Consider the following 27,735-nt stretch of genomic DNA (forward strand, 5'->3'; position numbering starts at 1 on the left):
TGGAGTCCTTGTGGTATATCCCCAGGAGAGGAATTACTGGGTCATATGGAAGGTCTATGTCTAGCCTTGTAAGAGTTCTCCAGACTGCTCTCCAGAGAGGTTGGACCAATTTACATTCCCACCAGCAGTACAAAAGGGTTCCTCTGTCCCCACAGCCTCTCCAACATTTGTTGCTGCTGTCCATTTTGATGTATGCCATTCTCACAGGAGTGAGGTGGTATTTCAATGTTGTCTTAATTTGCATTTCTCTGACAATCAGCGACCTGGAGCAGTTTTTCATATGTTTGTTAGCCTTTTGGATCTCCTCTGAAGTGAATGCTTTGTTCATATCCTCTGCCCATGTTTGGATGGGGTCATTTGCTTTTTTGGTGCTAAGTTTGCTGAGCTCTTTGTATATTTTGGTGATTAGTTTCTTGTCTGATGTCTGGCATGTGAAGATCTTCTCCCATTCTGTGAGGGGTCTCTTTGTTTGTGTGATAGTTTCTTTGGCTGTACAGAAGCTTTTCAATTTGATGTAGTCCCATTGGTTTGTTTCTGCTTTAGTCTTCCTTGCAATTGGGTTTGTTTCATCAAAGATGCCCTTGAGGTTTAGGTGGGAAAGTGTTCCACCAATATTTTCCTCTAAGTATTTGATAGTTTCCAGTCTGACATCCAGGTCCTTGATCCATCTGGAGTTGATTTTTGTTTCTGGTGAGATAAGGTAGTTCAATTTCATTCTTCTGCATGTTACAACCCAGTTTTCCCAGCACCATTTATTGAAGAGAGCTTCCTTCCTCCATTTAATACTTTGGGCCCCCTTATCAAATATTAGATGTCCATAGGTGTGGGGGTTTAGATCTGGGCTTTCAATTCTGTTCCACTGGTCTGTGTGCCTATTTTTGTTCCAGTACCAGGCTGTTTTGATGATGATGGCTTTATAATATAGTTTGAGATCTGGGAGTGTGGGGCTAATTACTTTTAAATGACTCAGGAACAACGTAGAATATGCTGGTAAGCTGATATCAGAGTGTCAGTGACTGAAAATGTTACATTTCTTCAAGTGGCTTCAAAATAGACAAGCTGAGTTTGGGTCTCTATCACCTCTACCATGGAAATGGACCAAGATAAGTCAAACTTCCTTAGTATTTATTTCCAGTTAGATGTAGTTACATAGAAACAATACTATTATGATGACTTTATTCATTGCAAGACAGTTTAATTTGTTGAAGATTGATGTAAGATATGAACACCTGAATTATAAAATATTTACTTTTTATTTATTTGCGAGAAAGAATGAACCAGAACATTGTTTTAGCATATACTGTGAGGAGATTACTGAAAAGTTATTTTAGCACCAGGTCAAAAAATTAGGGCACCATGAGATTCTTCTTCTGTTCAGGTGTTATCATCTTATATAAGATATGGTTTAGACAGGAGCAATAGTTCATCAGCTAGGGCCTACACCTTGCCACGAATGTGGCCTTGAGTTAAGTCTGGGCAATATATGGGAGGTGCTGTTGCACTGGAGATAGGTCTGATACTGTGATGCCTCTTGCTTGCTCACTGAATGAAAAAGCAGCTCAGTGTGGTCCTGACTTCAGTAAACAAAAGCAAAAGCAAAAACAAACCCATGATTGCCCCTTGTGTGTTGAAAAGCTTGACCTCAGGAAACAAAAGAGGAAACATTAGCTTCTAAACCTGCATTACTAGTTAAGATATCAGCACAGTGCCCATCTACAACCTTTAAACCGTACACAGATTAACAAACTAAGGAACTTTTTTTTTTTTTTTTTACTGTAAGTCAAGTTGTTAGATCACATTTTTACATTACTAAAACCTAGTAATATAAAAAATAACCAGTCAAGAAAATTTACAAATTATTCAACAGCAAGTTGAGGCTTGGAAACAAAAATACTTGTGTAGTATCCACCTATATCAGCTCAGGGACAATCATGTAAATAAAATCATGTATAATTTTTTAATAGAGCAATCATTTATTCAGTTCAATCATTGGTAGTAATGCAGAACCTGCCACTTTCAAAGTACTGTGTTAGGCATCTCTGGAGAGACACAGATATGGAAGGTGTGTTTACTGTCCTCTAGAAGTTTATACAGTCTCGTAAGTGAGGTGGCTAACTACACAACTATTATATCTAATGTTATAATGGTATTTTTTTTTTTTTGCCTAGATCATTAATTCTGCCTAACAGATTCAGATAAATATAGGTAGAGAGGGAATAAAAAGATTTCCATGTAGAAGAGATATTTAAGTTTGATTGGACCACAGCATCTTGATCGAGGTTGATTAGAAATGCATCTGTATGGCCTTGGACTGGAGATGGATGATTCTGGATCTGAGAAGTCCATTCTGATGACTAGTGAAGCTTTGATGGAGAACTAAAATATTGACAGTGAGAAAAGAAAACAGATAAGCCAAGAACTTGTCATTCAGATTTCATTTTAGTATTTTGTTAAGCCTAAAACTACTTACTGGAGATTTTCTGCTTATTCTTCTAAAAACTGGCTCTAATAAACACCTCCAACTGAAACTTTTCTCCACCACTTCAGATGGCACGTGTCCCTTCATCTTTGTTGCCTCGATAGCATTTGGATCAAACTATATTTGGCATTCTTATAGGCTACAGTCCATATGAGCAGAGGGTTGGGAGGAGGACTTCACTTTGGATCCATTGTTTAGAAGGGTAGTTTTAGTTGGAGGTTGACAGCAGACAGCTGGAATCTCCATCTGTGATGCAAGGAGAATATGGGGTTTAAGGTAAAGATCTGGAAGAATTTGTGTAGCAATTGCAATAGAATTAGATAAAAATTTAGGTAAAAAAAAATCAATGACTTATCTAGCCTATGCTGATCTTTAGGAGTATGTAAAGTGTCCATATATATTTTTTTATTAATATGCTAGCTTTGAACTTTTATCTTTGATGAACATATACTCTAGATAGGTCTGATTGAAAGTGTGTCATTTGGTAGTAGACTTGAGATTTAATTGAGGAAATTGGAAACATTATAGTAGAAATTACTGTTAGTATAAAATAAAACTCTGAAAAAAAATTCTAGGTGCCAGTATTTTTATTAAAAAAAAATAGGACCTGAGATGTACACTATATAACTCTTAGCAGAAAGATTTTGCTTATGTGAATGCCAGCAATTACCTTTCAGATAAGTCAGCTCACAAATGAATAAATTGTATTATAAGAACAAATCCCAAAGTGTGTTGAAATAGTCCTTGATATTCTACCCAATGCCAGATCATTAGGTCAGACCAGGAAAATGGCGGGTCTAACAATACTCTAGAAGACATTAGTGAGTCTGTGGAAAAAGATGATGAAGTCTTGCAACTTACTTAAAGTTGCAATTCTAAGAAAGAAATATAGAATCTGTTTTTGCTGCCAAAGCTCTTCAAAAGAAATTTTTCTAATGGGAGGAAGAAATTATGCCTTTGCTATTATTACTTGCAGTTCCAAGTGTTGGTAAACTTGAGGTTAGGATGTCTTTTTAAGTTGTTGGACTCTACATAATAGGAGAGAGAAGGAAGGTTTTGATGGAAAAAGGATGCACAGAATAGGTGAGGAAGGAAGGTGGAGAAAGTGAAAAAAGTGACCTGGAAATGAACAGTTATGATTAATTTTAAGAATGTGAGAATACTCTTTTTCTTTTTTTTTTTTTTCCTCCAGGGTTATTGCTGGGCTCGGTGCCCGCACCATGAATCCACTGCTCCTGGAGACCATTTTTCCCGCTTTTGTTGCCCTTGTTGTAGCTTTGTTGTGGTTATTATTATTACCATTGTTGATGTTGTTTGTTGTCGGATAGGACAGAGAGAAATGGAGAGAGGAGGGGAAGACAGAGAGGGGGAGAGAAAGATAGACACCTGCAGACCTGCTTCACCGCCTGTGAAGCGACTCCCCTGCAGGTGGGGAGCCGGGGGCTCGAACCGGGGGCTCGAACCGGGTCCTTACACCGGTCCTTGCGCTTTGTGCCACGTGCGCTTAACCCGCTGCGCCACCGCCCGACCCCGAGAATACTCTTAAGAACAGATAAGCTGTAAGAACAGTAAAAGGAAGAGTATTCACAGTAGAAGACACTAATGAGTTGAGTGTACAAGCAGAAGGCAAATAGGGAAGAAACTGAGGGTGAGCTGAAGTGAGACAAATTGGGGAGAAAATAGTGACATCGAAAGTAACTGTTGTTGGCCAGTGGCCATTCATAGTTGTAGAATGAATAACTATGAGGAAAACTTTTAGGGATAATGATTAAGATGTCAAAAAATGCACAGCAAATTTTATTCTGTCATTTTTAGAGATCTCAGAGTAGTTTTTAAAAGGAGAGAGAAGGGGTGGGGATAGATAGCATAGTGGTTATGCAAACAGACTCTCATGCCTGAGGCTCTGAAGTCCCAGGCTCAATTCTCCACACTACCATAAGCCAGAGTCGAGTAGTGCTCTGGTAAATAATAATAATAATATAGTAATAATAATAACAATGATAAAAAATAAAGAAAAGAAGTTGGGATGAAAGAGAGATGGAAGAGATTAAATGGAAATAGAGTGATGGTAATGAGTGGTTGGGTGTGTTTGGTTTCTTTTTTGTTTTAGCAAGAACATCAGAGCCTGCTTGGCACATGGCCATCAGAGAGCCTCAGAGAAACCTGCAACAGAAGATCAAGAAAATTTCCTTAATAGGAAATTTATAATAATAATAATAATAATAGCACAGAAATTTAAATATAGAACACATTTATTAAAATAGGTCAGCATAGCCTATCTCAACAATAGCTCTCCACTGTGTGCACATGATCAGATAACTTCTGTGTTCTGCGTTGTCATGGGAGTATATAATTTCTGGCAAATTAACTGTAATTTCACCTCATTCTCACCTAGTCAAGAAAGCCCATCAAGGAGCTAATGAGAAAGAGTGATATTGAATCTCTTCTCATGTATACAAATTACTGACATGCTTGAGCCAAAAACAACAAGAAAAAGAGAAGGCCCAGAGCTAGGGATTAAGGGGATAATGTGCTATCAGGGAAATGGAGGGGCTTTTGTGTTTCTGCCATTTCAAATTAAGAGAAAAGGAGGGACCCTGCAGAACCAGGTTCTCACAAGAATCTCCAATGAAGAATTGTTTAAAGAAAGGAATATTAATAAGTAAAAAAATACATAGAAAGAAAGATGTTAGGTTGGGAATGAGGCTGAGGAGAATTGTGAGGTGTTTGGGGAGATTGTGAGTAAAAATCCAAACTACTGGAAGGAAGTAGAAAAGAGAGAACCTGGAAGCAGAGATGGGGCGACTGATCTGGTGAGTCAGTTTCATTGTTAGGCATTGAGCAGGAATTTCCCAAGATGGGGGGTTGGGGGGGACAAGTAGGGTGTGACCACACTGCAGAATAGTCACTAAAGCAGTCATTTTTGCTTTTTGGTGACAACAGATAGGGTTCATTAACTATAACAAATCATTTTTTTTTATCTTTGTCTCCTTTCTTCAATTTAAGAAAACTTCAGACAATGTGTATTTTAAAGTCTTTAAGTGCTATTCAGTCAGAAGAGATTTTCCATGAAGACTTACAAGAAATGCAGATGATGCTATAAAAATGCTTTTCAGTCAATAAAATTCCTTTTTTACCTGAGCAAATTTCTTTATGATGTTTAACTTAGGCTCAGGTCCTGTTGCTGAGAAGTGAAATTTGGGGGAATGAGAAGGAGAAACAAAGCGGAAAGAAGAAATCCCCAAGATAGCTATTGAAAACCTCACAATCAGGCGTGTTTATGTGATATGGACTCAGGGCTTTCTCTTGAAAAATACATACGATTAAGAAAATACTTTGAGAACCTAATAATAGGTCCCTGAAACCCAAGCTCCACTTCTCATCTTTCTTAACTCTTAAGAACACAGTTAATGAGAATGTATGTTTTTAACACTGAATCTTAGCAACAAAGTAGTTCTTTAATTAGTACAAAACTTGGCTAATAATGGATTGCCTATTATTGTGCACAGCACATACCATTTGGTGACGTGAACTTATAGACTTGTTTGCTTATGTCATTGATATACCTGTAATCTAGCTTAATACTGGGTCAGAGTGCCAAGTGTGTGCTTAAAGTTTTCCCCTAACAGTTGTTTCATGGGACACATAGTAGTGAATAAATTATAATCAGGCAAAGTGGCTATTCTTTGCAGGTGTCTACAGAACTCTTCTTTTACTCTAGAGCATGAGTGGCTTGCCATTTAGGGAATTATTTAAGGGGGCTGAACAGTGGTGCACTCAGCTAAACATACATATCACCATGCACAAGGATCCAGCTTTGAGCCCCCACTGCAGGAGGTCTGCTTCACGAGTGGTGAAGCAAGTCTTCAGGTGTCTGTCTTTCTCTCTATCTCCCATTCTCTCTCAATTTCTCTCTGTCCTTTCAAATAAAAATAAAGTAGAAAGAAAAACAATGGAAAAAATGGGTACCACGAGCAGTGGGTTGGTAGTGTAGGCACCAAGCCCCAGTGATAACTCTGGGGGCAAAATACATGTGTGTGTATGTAATAAATATTAAATTTAATATTACTTTAGGTAGGATAGCCTAGATGAAGGTACAATCAATTAGTTGTCCATAATTTTTCTTTTCTTTTCTTTTTTAAAAGATTTTATTTATTTGTGAGAAAGATAGGAGAGAGAAAGAACCAGACATCACTCTGGCACATGTGCTGCTGGGGATTGAACTTGGGACCTCATACTTGAAATTCCAAAGCTTTATCACTGCGCCACCTCCCGGACCACGTCCCTAATTTTTCAAACAGAAGTATTGTTTTCTTTTTAGGTCTTTAAAAAAAATTATTAGTGGGGGGCTGGACGGTGGTGCAGCAGGTTAAGCGCACATGGCATGAGGCACAAGGATCACATAAGAATCTCAGTTTGAGCCCCCTAGGGGGGGGGGTCGCCTCACAGGCGGTGAAGCACGTTTGCAGGTGTCTATCTTTCTCTCCCCCTCTCTGTCTTTCCCTCCTCTCTCCATTTCTCTCTGTCCTATCCAACAACAACGACAGCAATAACAACAACAATAAACAACAAGGGCACCAAAAGTGAAAAAATAGCCTCCAGGAGCAGTGGATTTGTAGTGTAGGCACTGAGTCCCACTGACAACCCTGGAGGATATATATATGTACCCCTGTTATCTTGTAAGTTTGTAAATGAATATTAAGTCATATATGACTTAATATGAAATATTAAGTCTTAACTTAAATGAATATTAAGTCATATATGACTTAATATTCATTTACAAACTTACAAGATAACAGGGGTACAATTCTTCACCATTCCCACCACCAGAGTCCTGACTCCCCAGTCCCTCCATTGTAACTTAAAACAGTTCTCCTAAGTCTGCAGATATGGGTTAACTACTATTTCTACAACTGTCTACAGAGGTGTTGTTTTCTATGTGAATTAAATTAAAAAAATCATAGCTTGACATAAACGTGCAAGATCCAATCTGATGGGTGATTCATGGGAAAAGACCAGGTGCAGGTGCTCTGATGAATCTCCCTTGGTTTTAATACCTCACATCATGATGTACAGTTTTCTGATCCAGGGAATCATTTCTTGGCAGAGAGATCAAGTTTCTCCCACATGGCCAACTTGCTCAAAAGGAGGATGTCCGAAAAGGAATGCATGCCAGGCCTTTTCTACAGCAATCTCATCAAAGTTGTCTTGTCTCTACAGGATATAGGCATTGTGGCTAGAAGTCTCCAGTGAAAAAGTAAAAAGAAAACAAAAAACCTCAACTTGCAGTATTTAAAACCACTGTCCTCTCTCCTGATGAACTGTCAGTAAAAAGTGTATAGTTTATTCCTTCACTCCACACTGGATTTAAACAGGCAGATAACAGCAAGCAAGATTTTAAAAGTTTTTCGTCATGACTTAAGTCCCTAAGATTTAGGATATTTTGTTTGTCTGAATGTCTAACCAGTACAAACCATCACCATCAATATGAAAATGGAGAATTCCTTCCTTTGGTATTCACAAGCATAACATACATAATCCTTTATCTCTGGCAAAGCCATTAGCTTTTGGCCTTTGACTGGCCCTAGTATATAGTATCTATAGTTATTGCATGCAAGTGTTCTCAACTGACTAGCAAATCCTTTGATCAAACCAGCTAAACTTGATTTTCCAGATTATTCAAGAGACAAGGCACACATCCATCAGCTTTACAAGTCCAGGCAAGCAATCAAGACCCCATGCTCCCCCACTCCCTTCATCAGAATCAAAGGTAAACAGGGAGCCAGACCTCATTTAAATACATAGCATCAGGATCTTGCCTGGACTTTCACAGTTGTAGCAGCAGAAGAAAAACAACAGTCGAAGTAAGAAAAAGGTTTCCTTGGCCAGGATGCCAAACTAAACAATGACACCCAAAGCAAAAACATGCTTCACTGAAACTAAACTTTAGTCGATTCAGCCCACTTAAAACAAAGCTTTTTTTGTGATTTCAAAAGTGAACATTGTACTTTGCTCTGGCAGCCATTTATGTGTTTTTTGAATGATCCAATTATGTCTAAATCCCCGGCCTACAGGGCTTTCAGCACCTCAGTCTGTGAGTGATTTGAAAACTTGACTGAGATGTTCTATATACAGTGCCTGCCCTTTTTTCTTCCTCTTAACCTTTTATAACGCACACTTCGAGTGACAGTGTTTTGACATACATTGTCATTGTGTATTTCCCCTCTCTCTTTCTTGTTACATTAGTATAATTATCCCCCCGATACCGCAAGCTGCCCCTATTGTCATCAGGTGTACATCTCTTTCTGCCCCTGGCCCTGCCTGGGAATTGCATCCTAGTACCGGCATCACTTTTGTCATGTCTGTCCTCAAGAGCTCCTCTGATGCTTCTCTTCCTTTGCTTCACTTACAGGATCAAATCAGTGCCCATTGAGTCTATTTCTCCAAAATCTCTTAGGTACACTCATTACATTCCATCTCCTCTGGCATTTTTAGCACATGGCTCGACACAATCATCTTCTTGGACTATTAGTTGTTCTTCTTACCCTCAGTCTTGGAGACTGACGTTTCCAAATTATAGCTCAGTTCCACCATTCTCCTTCCTTAAAGCTACCAACAGTTCCTTGTTGCTCATAGGATATAAGCTGAACCTTTGAAAATAGCTTCTAAAGTCTGCACGGACTCTCTAAAGCCTATAGATTTATTTCTTTACCCTCCACTTCTTGAATACCACCCTTCGGATACTCTCTTACTTCTTTCCTTAATGTTATTTGTTGCTTTTTGATTAGCTTTGTTCCTCCATGGGTGATGCCACTCAACCTTCACGTCTTGTTTAGATGTGGCTGTGTGTCGGAAACCTTCTCTAATGTTACGGTCCTGAGCTGTAGTGCTTCCTATTGTCCCTCCCCTACTTTGTAAGCAGTCTAATTCTTTTGTCTGTGTATATGGTTTTCTCCTCAAGAATTTCCCTTTTCATACTTCCACTATTGTGAGACAGTGGCTTGCCTAGTGCCCATTATGAGGAAGGTATTTAATACCTACTTGGGGAGTGGGCAGAAAGAAGGCACCAGAGGAAGATCTGAGGACAAGGTGTTTCTCCCTCTCTGTGCCTTCCTACCTGAATGCAAGAGTCAGACCAGAAGTGACAAAATCAAACATATGTGAGGTGCCAGGACTGCAAATAAAACACAAAACCTCACAGCCCATCAGTATTAGCTGGGCTTGCTTCACTGGGTGAGACAAATAATGCGATTCCTTCAGTCCTCAATGTGGTGGTAGAATTATTTTTAATAAATGGGGAAAAGAAATCTGGAAAATGTTAGGGTTTGCAGAATTCTTGGAAATATATATTTTTTACTTTTTAAATGTTGCAGTACTATTGGTTTACAACATTATATAGGTATCAAGTGTAATATATACATATACATATACATATATATATATATATATCTTCAAACAATGCTCAGCTCTGGCTTATGGTAAAACTGAGGACTGAAGTTGGGCTTTCTAGTGCCAAAGGGACAAAAAAATATCTCTTGATATTTCAACTGTACAACTTTTTTTTTTTTTTTTTTTTGCCTCTAGGGTTATTGTTGGGGCTTAGTGCTGGCACTATGAATCCACTACTCCAGTGGCCATTTTTTCTTTTCTTTTTTTTTTTTTTGATAGGATAGAGAAAAATTGAGAGATAGAGAAGGAGAGAGAAAGACACCTGCAGACCTGCTTCACCATGTGTGAAGCTATCCCCCTGCAGGTGGGGGAGCCAGGGCCTCAAACTGGGATCCTTGCGCTTCCAGTCACGTGCTCTTAACCCACTGTGCTACCGCTTGACTCCCCCTTTTTAAAAAATTTTAATTGATTATTTTTTCTCTCACAACAGCACTTTGCTTGCTGGTTCAGAGTTGAAGGATTATAGACTTGTGACTTTTACTTCTTCAAGGAGAGATCTATCAGTGAGAGTCATAATGTCTGATTAAATCTTTATAACCCACATATATTAATGTAGCATAGAAGCTGAAAAGGAACTCAGAGGTCATCAAGTCCAACTCTATTTTAGTTAGCAAAAAATAAGACCCAGCAAAGTTAAAGTGTAAAGAAATGGAGAGTGGGAGGGGAATCTTGTTCATGGATATTGAGATACAGTGAATCCCAGTTATATTGATCGCACTAATAAGAAACATGACAATCAATTACACTTTGGAAATAGTAGGTTTTTGAAAGTTTGGTAAAGGGACTATATATATATATATTTTTTTTTTTTTCTTTTTTCATTGCTACTAGGCTTACTGCTGGGGCTCAGTGCCAGACAGCACTACAAACCCACTGTTCACAGTGGACTTTTTTTTTTTCTTTCTTGACAGGATAGAGAGAAATTGAAAGAGGAGAGGAGATAGAGAAGGAGAGAGAAAGAGATACCTGCACAACTAGTGAAATGTACCCCCTGCAGGCGGAGAGCAGGGTTTCAAACCTGGGTCCTTGTGTATGGTGATATGTGCACTTAAACAACAGAGGGGTTTGGCATCTTCTTTGACATGAAAATGTGGGACTGGTCAAAAAAATTTTTCTGAAGGTCTCTCCTTTTTAACAGTATATCAGAACAATGACTAGTACTGTGATCAATACTATGATGAGTCAGATTAGCTCATTGCATCTGTAAAAGGAATAGGGAGCTTTGTTGTAGAGGCAGTGAGATGCAAGTCCAACAGGTTTTATCATGTTTACAATGGGCTAAACAAATTAAAAAACAACAAAGCAAAACAAAACATATCTGTAAATGTCTCTTGGTCAGCTCTTATTTAGACATCTTTAGGTTAGCTTCCTTTATTTTACACATTCTTAAAGTGCTGCATCTTTTTTTGTAGCAGTTATCAGTGTTTTAATTAAATCCCACTTAAGTTTAATGTATTTAACTTTTGTCTTTCTTTTTTAATATTTTATTTATTTTGGGTAGAGAAAGAAGGAAATTGAGAAGAAAGACGGAGATAGAGAAGGAGAGACACACACCTGCAGCACCACTTCACTGCTTGCGAAGCTTCCTCCCTGTTGGTGGTGATGGGGCTTTGAACTCTGGTTTCTATGCATGGTGATGTGTGCACTCAACTGGGTGAGTCAACACCTGGCCCTAATGTTTGCTTTCTAAATAGACTATAAATTCCATGGATACACGAACTACAGGCTTCTCTTTGTTTTCAACATTGTGAAGCCTAGTCTGGTGCTTAGAGTGTAGTAACTACTCATCACACACTTGTAGAATGTATGGTGATTAAATTTATGAATAACTTAGTGAGTGTATGAACAAAAATAATCGTAGCCATGGATGGCTTTAGTAGAGTGGCAGGAAAACTGCGAGATATAGATAGGGGTGATGTCATGTCCTTCCAATAATTAATTTTGGGAAAGCAGATGTTTTCAGTGTAGAGAAAAAAAAAGGGGGTGGGGAAATCCTAAGTAGTGAAAGTATCAAGAATTGTTTCTGAGAATAAAAGAAGTTTGTTATTCCTGGAGAAACTCCAGAGTCAGATGTGATCAGTTTCTTATTTTTTTCTGTGTCAGCCACAACTTGAAACAATAGTATCTAAAGGAGGATGATGAAAATCTCTCTTTATATAAAAATTCAGTCATCACAGAGCTTGTGGGCTTTTGGACCCTGGCAATCCTCAAAATCTTTTACACAATGGTTCATTGTAACTGACATTGGTTTTTATGACTTAATTGAACTGCTTGTTTGCGAGATGACTTAGGACATGAAGGCGTTGCATAAATATGAAATACTATTACTGTATCATAATCATTTGATTACAGATGACTTACCTTAAAGAACGGTGTATTCACTGCCACTTTCCCATGACATTTAAATCTTGGTTTATGAGTTTCCCAGAATAGGAAGTACAAAATATTCAGAAGAACATATATTTCAGTTGTCTATACAATCTAGTTATTCTTTCTACTTGTTTTGTATCTGTATTGGCCCAATACAGATGTCAAACATTTTTTTTAAATATAAAATTTTTTAAATTTATTTTTCATTTTTGTAATTGTTTTATTTTTTATTAATTGGGGAATTAATGTTTTACATTCAACAGTAAGTACAATAGTTTGTACATGCATAACATTCCCCAGTTTCCCATATAACAATACAACCCCCACTAGGTCCTCTGAATCCTTCTTGGACCTGTATTCTCGCCATCCACCCACCCCAGAGTCTTTTACTTTGGTGCGATAGCCAATTCCATTTCAGGTTCTACTTCTGTTTTCTTTTCTGATCTTGTTTTTCACATGGGTCGAAGAGTAGAAGGCTAGGTTTCATGGTGTTCACCACTGATTTTCACTTTTAAAACATTCATTTGCTGATTGTGAATAAACTAAGAAATTCATGCTAACATTACATTTTCTGAACATGTCACATGACTTACAGGTCACAGTAACACTCATTCTTGATTTTGATGTACTTTTTATGTAATGATGAGATATCATTAGTGTTTTTAAAAAGAGTCTCCTTTTGTTTAAATGTGTATTTTTAAGATTTTCCCCATTTTTGTTGCCCTTGTTGTTATTGTTGTTATTGTTGTTGGATAGGACAGAGAGTAATCGAGAGAGGAGAGGAAGACAGAGAGGAGGAGAGAAAGACACCCGCAGACCTTCTTCACCACCAGTAAAGCGAAACCCCTGCAGGTGTGTGTGTGTGTGTGTGTGTGTGTGTATGTTTGGGAGGGGGGCTCGAACCGGGATACTTACGCCGACCCTTGAGCTTTGTGTCATATGCACTCAACCCGCTGCGCTACCGCCCGACTCCCTTAAATGTGTATTTAATAACAAAAGTATTCTATTTTTTAGAATAGATAAATGATTTAATTTTTAGTAAATATTATTTCAAAAAATTCCAGAAAACTTGGACAGACAGTACAAAGATGGTTCAGTGAAACAGCTCACTTGGATAGTGTGCTGCTTTGCCACATACACAACCCAGGATTGGGTCCAGTCTCCACCACATTGAAGAAAGCTTCGGCTGTCATATTTTTCATTCTCTCTTTGCCTCTTGGCCTTTCTGTCTCTATCTAAAACAAACAAACAAACAAAACAAGCAAACAAATTTTCCATTACCTCAAACTTCTTCCACCCCCAAAGTTTCCCCTACTAACATCTTGCATTAATGTAATACATTTTTTTTTTTACTATTGATGAACCAATACTGGTAGATCACTATTAATTTACTTTAGGTTTCTACTTTTTAAAAATAATACATTGATACATATTAATTTAATCAATTTACCAGAGTGCTTATAAATTAATTCTTCCTATTACTTTGTGTCAAAAATGGTAGATCGGTCTCCTGAAAGTACACTGTAAAATAAGTAGGGAAAATTTCTTTCTCTCTCTCTCCTCCCTCTCTCTCTTTTTGCTTCCAGGGTTATTGCAGGGGTTCAGTGCCTGCACTATGAATCCACTGCTCCTGGAGGCCATTTCTCCCCTATTTTTGTTGCCGTTGTTGTTGTTATTGCTATTATTGTTGGATAGGACAGAGAGAATTCAAGAGTGATGGGGAAGACAGGGAGGGGGAGAGAATGAGACACCTGCAGACCTACTTCACAATCTGTGAAGCATTCCCTACCCCCTGCAGGTAGGGAGCCGGGGGGGCTTGAACTAGGAGCTGGGGGACATGAATAAGTACATGCCCATCCTTGTGCCTCACATCATGTATACATAACCTACTGCACTACTGCTCAAACCCTTCTCCTCTCTTAGTGAAGGTGAAAAATAATAAAATTTCAACTGTAGTTTATTTGTGATTACAATGATCTCTTATACCTTTGCCAACAAAATGATCATATATCCCCATCTGGATTGCTATCATAAATAGCATTATTAACACTATCAAGAATCTTCATTAAGGGGCCAGGCAGTGGCATGCTTGGTTAAATGCCTTGTTTTTGTTTTTTACAATTTTATTTTATTTTTTACATAACAATACAACCCCCACTAGGTTCTCTGTCATCTGTTTTGGATCTTCCCCCACCACCCACCCCAGAGTCTTTTACTTTGGTGCAATACACCAACTCCAGTTCAGGTTCTACTTGTGTTTTCTCTTCTGATCTTGTTTTTCAACTTCTGCCTGAGAGTGAGATCATCTCATATTCATCCTTCTGTTTCTGACTTATTTCACTTAACATGATTTCTTCATGCTCCATCAAAGATGGGCTGAAAATGGTGAAGTCACCATTTTTAATAGCTGAGTAATATTCCATTGTGTATATAGACCACAAATTGCTCAGCCACTCATCTGTTGTTGGACACCTGGGTTGCTTCCAGGTTTGGGGTTAAATGCCTATTGTACTATGTACAAGGACCAGTGTAAGGAACCGAGTTCGAGCCCCTGCTCCCCACCTGAAGCTGGATGCTCTACGAGAGGTGAAGCAGGTCTTCAGGTGATTGTTTTTCTTTCTCCTCTATTTTTCCTCCCTCTGTCAATTTCTTTCTGTCTTATCAAATGTGTGTGTGTGGGGGAAGATAAAAAGAAAAAAGTGGCTGCCAGGAGCTGTGGGGTCATAGTAAGCCCCAGAGACTTGAGGAAAAAAAACTATTATTTTTTAAAAGTTTTTAAATCTTTATTTATTTATTGGAAAGAGACAGCCAGAAATTGAGATGGAAGGGGATGATAGGAAGGGAGAGAGTCACTTTCAGCTTTCAGTCACTTTCAGTCACTCTCAAAGCTTTCCCCTTGCAGGTGGGGACCAGGGGCTTGAACCCAGGTCCTTGAGCACTGTAACATGTACACTCAACCAGGTGCACCACCACCCAGCCCCAAGAAAGAATTTTTACTAAGCACCCAAATGTGCATAGTGCTGTTAGAATTGATAGGAAGGAGTTCTACTCAACAGTCCTTCACCCTTGCCCAAAGCTTTGTCTGTCTCCTAGAGCAGGTGATGGGATTAAGAAAACCTGTCACATGGCATTGTCAAGCAGTCTGGGATGGTTGCCCTTTATGTTTTCTTTATGTAGTATGCTGGAGAACTAAAATACATATAAAAGATGGCAGCAGTGGCAAATCTCCACTACTTAGCAAATGAGGAGAAATTTCTCAGTCTTGTAGCAACTGAACTCCCTAAAGTATAGCTCACCTAATTCACATGAATATCACCTTCGTTCACATTCATAGAATATAGCATGTCCTCTAGAACTTGGAGCTTAATTGTTTTTCTTACTATCTCAGAAATGAAACATGTTGAATACATTGCCCTGACTGCTCCTCTAATTAATAAAAAAAGCTGTGTTGAGTTTAAAAACAACTAAGTCTTTTCATGTCCAAGATACTTTTAGTAGCTATTATAAATTATTACCTTCTTCTACATCAGAGGTGTCTTATGACTAAAGGCTGAGACAGCCCCCATAATGCTTTTTAACAATGACTCTTATGTTTCTTTTGGTAAACTCATAATGTTAATTACACTCTGTAACAGATGGAGGATCTGCCATCAAGGACCTCAGTGCACTTTACAAATGTCATGAATCATCAAAGCCCTTCTGTAATGGAGGTGAGTATCTATGGTCATGATTTTATAGTTAAAGGAGGACAGAGAAGGTAAATGCTTTAGTTTCTTAAAGTAGACTATGTTTTAGTCAAGAGATTCAGTCATCATTTAAGAAGGCAGTGAAAGTCCATGCATATTTATGAAGTGAAACTCAGTGAATATAAATGAATGAAATGGGTCATCAACAAGATTTGGTTATCCTGGGAATGAACGCCTGGGCCATATTTATTGTTTTGAAAACTCGTAGATAAATAGATTAGAAGTTATCAACTACTAATTAATCTTCACAAGGATTAGCATAGGAAATGTCTATTTAACTATCATATTTAGTAAGTTTAGAAAATAAAAAAATGACCAAACATTTTTGCATTTCAGTATACTGACTTTGATATCTAGAGCTAGGAGACTTCAAGGATCACTTCTTTTTCTTTTTTTTAAAGATTTTATTTATTTATTCATGAAAAATGATAGGGGAGAGAGAAAGAACCAGACATCACTCTAGCACATGTGCTTCCAGGGACTGAACTCAGGACCTCGTGCTCTAAAGTCCAAAGCTCTATCCACTGTGCCACCTACCTCTCAGACCACAATTTTAGTTTTCTAAAATTAATTTTATTTATCACATATGAGAAAGAGTACACACACACGCACACGCACACACACACACACACACACATATGCACGAGAAAGCACTGATATGTGTGGTGCTGGGGACTGAATTGGGAGCCGCAAGTGTGCAAGTCTGATTTTCTAGCACTTGAGCCTTTTCTCCTGCTACCTTCAGAGACTTTTTATTTTTATTTTTTTTCTTCATTGGGAGGATTGATGGTTTACAGTCAACAGTAAAATACAGTAGTTTGTACATGGGTAACATTTCTCAGTTTTCCACATAACAATTCAACTCCCTCTAGGTCCTCCTCTGTCATCATGTTCCAGGACCTGAAGCCCCCCACCCCACCCCAGAGTCTTTTACTTCGGTACAGTACAGCAAACCCTGCCCAAGTTATGCTTAATGTTTTCTTATTTTTCAAATTCTTCTTCTTCTTATTATTATTATTAGTGATTTAATAGTGATCGACAAGATTGCGGGATAAGAGGGGTACAGTTCATACAGTTCCTGCCATCAGAGTGCCATATCCCATCTCCTCCATTGGAAGCTTCCCTGTTCTTTAGCTCTCTAGCAGTATGGACCAAAGATCTCTCCGAGGCACAGAAGGTCAGAGGTCTGGCTTCTGTAATTGCTTCTCCACTGGACATGGGCATAGACAGGTCAATCCATACCCCCAAGCTGTCTCAACCTTTCCCTAATGGTGTAAGGCTCTGAAGAGGTGGGGTTCCAGGACACATTGGAGAGGTTCTCTGCCCCGGGAAGTCAGGTTGGCATTATGGTAGTATTTTTCAACTTCTGTCTCTGAGTGACATCATCCCATATTCATCCTCCTTTTTCTGACTTATCTCACTTAACATTTTTTCTTCAATATCCATCCAAGATGAGGTGGAGAAAGTGAAATAATCATTTTTAATAGCTGAACAGTATGCAGAGATTATTTTAATCAAGCATTTTTATGTTTCATATGAGAAAAATGAGTCAGAAAGGGTAATATTAAATCCCTCCCCTTTAAAATATTATTTTTATTATATTTTACTCTCCCTTTTGTTACAAAAGGGCTTTAGTTTGGTTCAGCAAAATTAACTGGTTACTAGTGACATTACTAACTAGAATCTACCTGTCCTTATTTGGTCCCCATTTCCACTAAATTATTTTTTAAAGCCGTTTATACAAGTGTTTTTCTATACCATAGTTATCATAAAATTGTACCATGTCAAAGTTGTAACTCTTGTTGATCATCTTCTTTTTTTAATTTATTTAAGAAAGGAGACATTAACAAAACCATAGAATAAGAGGGGTACAGTTCCACACAATTCCCACAACCCGATCTCCATATCCCATCCCCTCCCCTGATAGCTTTCCCATTCTCTGTCTCTCTAGGAGTATGGATCCAGGGTCTTTGTGGGTTGCTGAGGGTGGAAGGTCTGGCTTCTGTAATTGCTTCCCCGTTGAACATGGGCATTGACTGGTTGATCCATACTCCCATCCTGTCTCTCTCTTTCCCTAGTAGGGTGGGTCTTTGGGGAAGCAGAGCTCCAGTACACACTGATGGGGTCATCTGTCCAGGGAAGTTTGGTCAGCATCTTGCTGGCATCCGGAACCTGGTGGCTGAAAAGAGAGTTAACATACAAAGCCAAATAAATTGTTGAACAATCATGGACCTAAAGACATCCTCTTTTATTGGTTAGGAATATGATATTCTGGGAGTTAAAGGGAATCACTCACAGTCACATGGTCTATTTACTGTCAAACATTTGCTCTCCTTGCCATTACTTCAGAATCTGGATAATCTATTGATTAAGATCCTAGTACCCAAGACCTTTAATATAACTCAGTCTTAATTTTTCCAAAATCCTTTTACTAAAGGCAAGTGAGAAATAAACAAAGCAAATATTAAAGATTTTTAAATGACAGGGTATGTCATTTGGTCAGTGATCATTAAGATCCTACCCATTTATTTGCTATCTTCTAAATTTGTGAATCATGATGATGATTAATATTATTTATCATCAGAACACAGAAATATTAAAGATCCCAAAGTCCTTACGGAATTTTCAGAGATTAAACTGTCTGCATCAAAATATCAGTGTTGTCTGTTTTACATGTGATGACTACCACAGGTGAAACATGTCCTAACTGTCTTGAGCAAGAACATTTAAAAATAGCATAGTAATTCTTGATCATCACTTGAAATAGAATTCCCAGTATATACATAAGTGTGTGTGTGTGTTGCATTTTAAGTTTGCATCTCATTCACAAGTACATAATTAAATAAGGTTTAGCAAGCAAAACATAAGCTTGCTTGAGTGTTCAAGGTGGTTTTTCCTTTTATTACACATAGCCTTCCTTCATATAAAAATTGGCGTACAGGAGCTGGTGGTAGTGCATCTGGTTGAGTGCACTTATTATAGCATGCAAGGACCCAGATATAAACCCCAGTCCCTGTCTATTAAGGAAGCTTCAAACGCTTTGAAACAGTGCTGTGGGTTTCCTTCCCTCACTCCCTCCTTCCTTCTCTCCCTCTCTCTCCCTCCCTATCTACCCCTTCCTTCTCAACCTCTCTCTGTCTCTAGCCAAAAATAAATAAATATAAATACTTAAAAATTGTCTATAAAAGATGTTGCCATACAGATATACACAGTAAGTCTACCTGTAAAAAAAATTCCATCAATAACAGCATCCAGGTAGTGAAAGGTAACTCACCAAGTAGGGCACCTGCACTGCTGTGCTTACCACTAACTAGCACCATGTAGGAGGTGCTAGGGCAACTGAAGGAGCCCCAGTGCTGTAGGCCCTGCCCCCCCACCCCTCAGTGCAGAAGTGGCTTGGAACAGTGAAATGTTTAAGGTGCCCTCTCCAGAAAAAAACGCATCCATAAAAAAAAGTATTGCACTAGAACAGAAGTTTTAATTTGGCTGGTGTTTTGATCTGAGACTGGTAATGAAGGTGGGTTATCTCCAGAGATCACTGTGAGCTGGTTGCTGTATTGAGATGAAAAAGGTGCAGTCTGGGTGGAGTGATGGGAGAAGTAAGTAAATACTGTCTTGAGTTTTACAGCTATCATGTCTTCAAGTCCTCCTATGTCCTCAACTGTAATGAGACACATAGCAGACCCAGGGAGGTTGTATTAGAATGATTCTAAAAACATCCCCCTCTAAACTTACTTGCTGTTACAGATATTTATTCGGCTGCCTTTACATCTTGTTTCCTTGACACACATAAGCTCACCAGATGAAAATGACTCCCTGCTATTATTTATATAGGAAATTAACCATAGAGTTTCCCACTGCTGTTTATCTCTCTGTGTGTACTAGGGTCTTTGAAAGGTTGTAAGTGGAATTTGTACTATGAGTTGAATATTAATAAGATAAGGAAAAGAAATGAGTTTCTTCTTTCTTTTAGAGCTTCATACTGACACTGTGAGCAAGAAAGTCAAATCAACTAAGGTAGTCCGAAGTTGTATCACTGCTGTCACCGTTTCATTCTTCTTGACAATATAGAGAAATCAAGTCAAAATTCCTTCAAGTTTGGAGTTCCTAAGCAAAACATTTAAGAAAACAACACCCTTCAAGTCCTTTGTTTTCTTAGGAAATTATGCCACATTAACTGCTCTTTTTTTTAAATTGTAAAGGGTTCACAGTGTCATTTAGCATAAGAAGGAAACTCCTTAAAGAAATACCTAAATATTCTTTGTTTAATTTCTTTTTTATTATCTTTATTTATTGATTGGATAGAGACTGTCAGAAATCAAGAAAGGAGGGAGGGATAGAGTGCGAGACAGAGAGACACCTGCAGCACTGCTTCACCACTTGTGAAGCTTTCCCCCTGCATGGGGACTGGGGTCTCAAACCCACATCCTTGCACATTGTAACGTGTGCTCAACCAGGTGCGCCACCACCTGGACCCAAAAATACCTAAATATTCTGTTTTGTTCTTGTACTTTGTCAGTACAAACACTTGCTCTTGCCTTTTCTTTTCTTGTTGACTTCTGGTAAAAGAGGCAAGGGATCTATATAAAGATATTCTAGATTTTCATGTAAATGAACATTAGAAAGAGAATGCTGAGGGGCTGGCCAGTGGCACACCTTGCTAACTGCACATAATACTAAGTGCAAGGAGTCTCTCAAGGGTCCAGGTTTGAGCCCCCACTCCCCACCTCTAAGGGGGGGAAACCTTTGTAAGTGGCGAAACAGGTCTGCAGGCATCTGTCTTTCTCTCTTCCTCTCTATCTTTCCCTCCTCTTTCAATTTCTCTCTGTCCTACCCAATAAAATGGAAAAAAAAAAGGTCACCAGTAGCTGGCACTGATCCCCAGTAATAACCCTGAAAGGAGACAGAAAGAGAGAGAATACTGAGACAAGAAAGTTGAGATGAGCACATTTTTCTTTGTTCATTCACAGAGCTGATAGATAGCTAAATCCAGATGCAAAATTTTAACCAGAAGCTATCACATTTTGTATTTTAATGAAACTTTGTTATCATCTTCTCAAATTATGTAGCTAACTTAAATTAGACAACATTGGTTGTCTTAACTGATGGAGAGTCTCATTTCAGGTTCTTGCTTCTAAGATTTTGAGTTCAGGTCTACAGCCATACCACCCTGAACATGCCCAACCTCATTTGATCTTGGAAAAATTTGAATTCAGATCAATTCAACAAAAGCTAAGGCATTCTCAACTATTTGTCATGAATCAAGCTAAGCTAGTTGAAAATTGTAGTATATGTTTTGGGCCCCTTGTCAAAAAATATTTGTCTGTAGATGTGGGGGCTTATTTCTGAGCTTTCAATTCTATTCCACTGGTCTCCACTGGTCTATTGTTTCTATTTTGATTCCAGTATTAGGCAGTTTTGATTACTGTAGTTCTGTAGTTATAGGTTGAAGTTAGGGAGTGTGATACCTCCAGTCTTGTTCTTTTCTCTCAAGATTGATTTGATGATCCTAGGGACTTTTGGTTCATTAATGGAGAACAAAAAGACACTTCAAAAAGTGGTGTTGGGAAAATTGGATTGAAACTGGACCACCATGTATCACCATGCACAGAAATCAATTCCAAGTGTATCAAATATATGGACATTAACCAGAAACTATTAAATACGTAGAAGATAACATTGGAAGGACACTTCATGATTTATGCCTCAAAAAAATCTTCAAAGGGGGGTTGGGCAGTAGCACAGTGGGTTAAGTCTACCTGGCGCCAAGCACAAGGATAGGCATAATGATCCTGGTTTGAGCCCCCGGCTCCCCACTTGCAGGGGAGTCGCTTCACAAGCAGTGAAGCAGGTCTGCAGGTATCTGTTTTTCTCTCACCCTCTGTCTTCCCCCTCCTCTCTCCATTTCTCTCCTATCCAACAATGACGACAACAATAATAACTACAACAACAATAAAACAACAAGGGCAACAAAAGGGGGGGGGGAAGCAAATAAAAAACATTTAAAAAAAGAAAGTGAAAAAGAAAGTCTTTAAAGATTTGAACCCAAAGATAACAAAAATGAAAGTAATTCTATGGAATTACATCAAACTGAAAAGTTTCTGCATAGCAAAGAATAACACCACCCTAAGAGAAAGACATCCTACAGTGTGGGAGAAGATCTTTATACAGTAAGTATGCTTCAGAAAAAGGGCTGATAGCCCAAATACACAGAGGACTCAGTAAAATTAACACCAAAAAACATCCCCATTAGAAAACGGGATAAAACCCAGTAGAAAGAGAGAGAGAGAAGGAAATTTGTTAAGGTTCACATATTTTATAAGTGATAAGAATAGCATCAAAGCCTAGCGTTCTTTATTATTGAGTAGTACAACCTTTACTTTATATAACTACATGGAATTTCAGTCAAGCACATTAGGAGGGTAGGAAACAATGATCATTAATAGCAAACATGACAACCAGCTCATAACGGACATCATTATTCTAAGCTACCTCAGAGCTGTAATTTACGTGAACATAGTTTTGTTTTGTTTTGTTTTGTTTTGCCTCCAGGGTTATTGCTGGGGCTGGGTGCCTCTACTACACATCCACTGCTCCTGGAGGCTATTTTTTTTCCCATTTGTTGCCCTTGTTGTTTACCATTGTTGTTATTATTATTGTCATTATTTCTGTCATTATTGAATAGGACAGAGAGAAATCAAAAGAGGAATGGAAGACAGAGATGGGGAGAGAAAGATAGACACCTGCAGATCTATCTTCACCGTTTGTGAAGTGACCCCTCTGCAGGTGGGAACCTGGGGGCTCGAACTGGGATCCTTTGCTGGTTCTTGCTTGTCCATGTGCGCTTAACCCACTGCACTACAGCCTGCCCCCGAACATAATTTTGAGTGAATAAAATATGACTGTTTAAGCTGAATATTTTGATAGCTCTTAGCCACTTGGCACAGTATACTTTATCTATTGCTGCAGTAAATCTTGATCACATATCAAATACAATGAACTTTAACCTATTGAATAGAGATAACAAAATAAGCATTACTGTAAAGACTGTGTAGGGTCTTTACAAATGCATCTTGATGAAACGACATTTTTGATATTGTCATAGAGTTTTGTAAAGTTTTTATGATGGAGTATAGCTGGAGTCTCGGTTTAATATCTGACACAGAATCTGGCACTACCCAACAATGGTGGGGGTCATCTGGGAAGAGGGGAGGAGGTAACTAGAGAAAAGAGCTCCACCTGCTGATTGACAGTGTCACTTCCTACCCCACCCTTGGAAGTTAACCAAAGTACAGTGAGCCATAGTCTGTTCATGCAGGAAAATAACATTAGGAAAGCAGTAATCTCACACACACACACACACACACACACACACACACACACACACACACACACACACCTATCATTTATTGAATATTTACTGTTTGCTAGGCAATTGAAAGTTATCTCCATTAATCCTAATGACAGCCCTAGCAATAGTAGTTAGAAACAAACGCTCAGTCCGGGCCATCTGGGCTCAGAGCCTGAATCTGCCATTTTCTAGTTGTGTGGCCTTGGGCAACTGGCTTAATCTCCCTGAGCCTCCATTTCCCCATCTGTAAAACATGACTTATAATAACTTCTACCTCACTGGGTTGTTTTGAGGATTAAATAAATCAGTGTATGTAAGGAGCTTACAAACGTGCTTCTTGGCATTTAATAAGTATTTCTGAGATAAATTTTGTAGAGAGAAAGAAGAAACTGAAGATGACAACTGTTTGCCACTGAACTCTTGTTTTACTAACAGAAATTCAACAATTTCACTGTAAAGGTTTTCATATATATATGAGAGAGAGAAAGAGAGAGAGAGAGAGAGAGAAGAGAGAGAGAGAGAGAGAGAAGAGAGAGAGAGAGAAAGAGAGAGAGAGAGAGAGAGAGAAGAGAGAGAGAGAGAAGAGAAAGAGAGAGAGAGAGAGAGAAGAGAGAGAGAGAGAGAGAGAGAGAGAGAGAGAAGAGAGAGAGAGAGAAAGAGAGAGAGAAAGAGAGACTCAAAGTCTGAGACCAAAGAACTGCCCATTTCTGGCATCTGGTAGTGCTTAGGTTTGAACCTAGGACCACAGGGGCCTTCAGCATTCAAGTTGAGTATGTTGTCACTCTGTATTTCCCCAGCTGTCACAGAACTCTTTTTGAGAGGCAAGACTAGGAGGTCAGGAGTTGAATACAAACTGTCTAACTCCCAAAACGTACACTCTTACACATGAAACTATATAACTTCTTAATGTGTATTGGTATAAATACAACCAGAGGAAACCCAGTGCACCTGTGTTTGCATTTTACTGCTAATAATGACTTGCTATTTGAATTCAGTCATGTTTAACAGTTTCCATTCTTTGATTTCCAAGCAATTTCCCAATCTCTGAACTTCATCTTAACTCTTGGTCATAAATAAAAAATTTTAAAAATTTAAAAAAGGTAATAGAGCACTTGTCTTTTGCTGTTCCCTATCATTTGCAGGACTATCCCTAAGCATTTTGTGGCTATTACTTTTACATTTCTCATTTCAAGATTCTGTCTCAACTTGAATGATAAAATCACTATTCAGCTTTTAATATTAAAATAAGTATGTCATTGTAATGATAATATTTTCATTATGTTGAATCTACTCATAGGGATGTTCACTGAGACCATAAAGAAAAGATTTGGTATTTATTATAGACTTGGATTAACACCAGTTACTGAGGCAATGAGTTCAGACTCATTGGAAGAATTTGGAATTTTGATCGAAGGATGGGACACAATGCTTTGGATTGACTGATGGTTCCTAAATGAGAAAGTTAAATAGGCTAAAGGTTAGAGGAGATTTTTCAGAGCATCAGCAACAGAAAAATGAAACTGAGTAAGACAGAGCCACAGGTAGACCAGAACCATTCAGTTTCTTTTCTTCCCGCCCTAACCCAACATAATAGAAGCTGTAATTACTTCTTGTTATATTTGAGATGAGATAAAACATTATTTGGGGAAATTATTGGAGATTTACTACACCACTGTAAGTATAGTCAGAGTTCTTCATATTTTATATGTTCTTTCTTTTCCTTTCTCTCTCACTCTTCCTTTACAATATATGCTAATCTTTTAAGAAGACAGAATTAAAATGAGAAATAGAATAGATGATGAAAAGTTAAAGAATTGTGGGGAATTTGATCTTGTGCTTGTGTGTGGGGGGAAGGAGCAATTAGGGATAACTTAAGTGTTTTCAAGTCTATGGAATGTTATTTATTAAAGAACCAAGTTATTTGTTCTCTATTTCAATGGAGATCAGAAATAGAAAAGGGCTTAAGTTGCTGCAGGAAAGCTTATGTTTACACATAAGAAAGAACTTCTTGATTAAACTCTAGAACTTCGTAGGGAGGGAAATTGTAGGTCTTTGCTTCAGGAAATCTTTAAGAATTGAAGAAGTAAACCCTTGGTAATCTGATGTGGTGTGGGGTTGAAACAGAAGGCTTAACTGGAATTCTGTTAGGTCTCTTCTAGTACTTAAATGCCATGATTGCATAAATAAGAATTTGTCCGCAAAACAGGAAGAGAAGGAGACACAACAATCAGGCATAGCCCATTTAACAATGCAGTTGTTTTTCCTGAGTGAAGATTTTGAAAATCTGTTTTGAAGCCATTACAGTGTGATAGTTAAAACCTCCTGAACAATAAACACCTTGATCAAGCATTAACTTTCTTTTGTCCCTATTTATAAGGTCATCTGAAATAGTAAAGGACATATTCATCATTTTCCACTTGTGTAGAAATGTGTGACTATTTTGTGGACATGTGTGCTTAAAAATAATTCACACTGCGCTTTTTTGAGTATTTTAGATAAGCTTGTCTGAAAAAGTGAACCTGAAGCAATGAAGCTCCAGTGTGCATGGAGGGTGTGAAGGGGGTGTGTGGATATATATGTAAATATCTGGGGAAACGGCTCAGCTGGTGGAGCATAGGACTTCCATGGCTGATGCTCCCAGTTTGAGCCTTGACATCACATGTACCAGCATGGTGGTCCCCCGCCCTCCTCTCTCACATGTGAAGTTCTTTCTATAGCATGTGGAAGAAATGAAAAAAAAAATCATAAAGAACTGATGCCAGTGTGTGGGAGTGGTGGTGAGATGCAGTCCACAATTTTAGAATAAGGTTTCCCTTATTATTATTCTGTTATTAACTTCACTCGAAAGTGAAAATTGGAATATTTGACAGTTGATTTGATTAGCCGTTTCTGTTTCTGTTGTTTCTGTATGGTGAATGGAGTTTGGGAACAACTGACACTTCAGAGTGACTGAGCAGGGAACCTGGTGGTGGCGCATCTGACTGAGCACGCACATTACTATGCACAAAGACTCGGTTCAAGTCCCTGGTTCCTACCTGCAGGGGGGAAAGCTTCACAAGCAGCAAAGTAAGGCTCAAGTGTTTCTTTTTATCTTTCCCTCTGTATCTCCCCCTCCCTTTTCAATTTCTCTCTGACTCCATTTTTTAAAAAATCCCTAAGAACAGTGGATTTCTTGTGTAGACGCCAACCCCCAGCAGTAACCCCGGTAGCAATAAAATAAATAAATAAATAAATACCAGACAGGAGAACCAGAACATGAACATAGCTTTATAACTTGGTATGTGGAAACTTAAACATTTGCTTCATATCCTAATTTAAAGAAAACCTCTAAAAATATAACAAGGCTCATCAACAATGAAAGCTTAGAAAAGCCAAATCATAGAAGCCAGAATTATCAAGGGGAAATCTGGGAAGACTCTCCTGTTTTGGCTGAGTAGGATTTTCTCAGTTCTCATGTTCTGATTCCACTATAATCACCAAAGCAACATTCAGGTGACAGACAGCCTTCCACAGCATTTGACCATGGTAGAAGGTGTACAGATTTACCTGTTCAGTCATTCCCACTTTTTTTTTTAATATTACTTTTTTAAAGTTTTTTTTTCTTTTTTTAAATATTTATTTATCCCTCTTGTTGCCCTTGTTGTTTTATTGTTGTAGTTATTATTGTTGTTGTTATTGATGTCGTTGTTGTTGGATAGGACAGAGAGAAATGGAGAGAGGAGAGGAAGAGAGAGAGGGGGAGAGAAAGATAGACACCTGCAGACCTGCTTCATCGCTTGTGAAGCGACTCCCCTGCAGGTGGGGAGCCAGGGGCTTGAACAGGGATCCTTAGGTGGGTCCTTGCACTTTGTGCCACGTGCGCTTAACCCGCTGTGCTACTACCTGACTCCCGCCACTTTCTTGACAGTTAAATTTGTCATTGTAAATGACTTACAGATCTTCTGCCTTGCTCAAAGTGAAATGAAAATATGATTTAAAAGAATTTCATCCAAGTAATTACCTTCCCTCATGTAGATGAGACCCACCTTGTTAGCCTAGAGACTAGAAGTGAACAGATTGGGGCAAGACTAGGGAGAAAGAGGCACTGAGAGGCTCTCAGACTGTTTAACAAGGAGAATAATTTTCATGACAGAATTTTAGATGACTCATGAGTTCAGCAGCCACATTTATCAGAAACTTTTTACTTCAACTATTCTGAAATATAACAGCCTAGTACTTGTGTGGATGTATATACCCTTTGTGCTTTCCACTGCTGCAATAGAATAGCTTTGTCTACATGACCAAGAACTTACAGCGTCATGCATCATACAACTGTATAGCCATATGTGTTAGTAATGGAC

General features: G+C 38.5%; 1 long non-coding RNA gene across 2 annotated transcripts in view; it reads left to right on the top strand.

Moving 5' to 3' along the window:
* Window positions 1–11,458: 11,458 nt before the first annotated feature.
* Window positions 11,459–27,735, top strand: part of LOC132538711 (uncharacterized) — a 52,746-nt gene continuing 36,469 nt past the window's right edge. The window contains exons 1-3 of one of the 2 annotated variants that reach the window (XR_009550067.1): window positions 14,775–14,901; window positions 15,934–16,008; window positions 20,018–20,227. This is a non-coding gene — a long non-coding RNA (uncharacterized LOC132538711). Of the gene's footprint in view, window positions 11,583–14,774; window positions 14,902–15,933; window positions 16,009–20,017; window positions 20,228–27,735 lie in introns of those variants that run through there. The other variant, XR_009550068.1, reaches the window with a different exon arrangement.

The sequence above is a fragment of the Erinaceus europaeus genome, chromosome 5 (genome assembly GCF_950295315.1).
Source record: "Erinaceus europaeus chromosome 5, mEriEur2.1, whole genome shotgun sequence".
NCBI lineage: Eukaryota > Metazoa > Chordata > Mammalia > Eulipotyphla > Erinaceidae > Erinaceus > Erinaceus europaeus.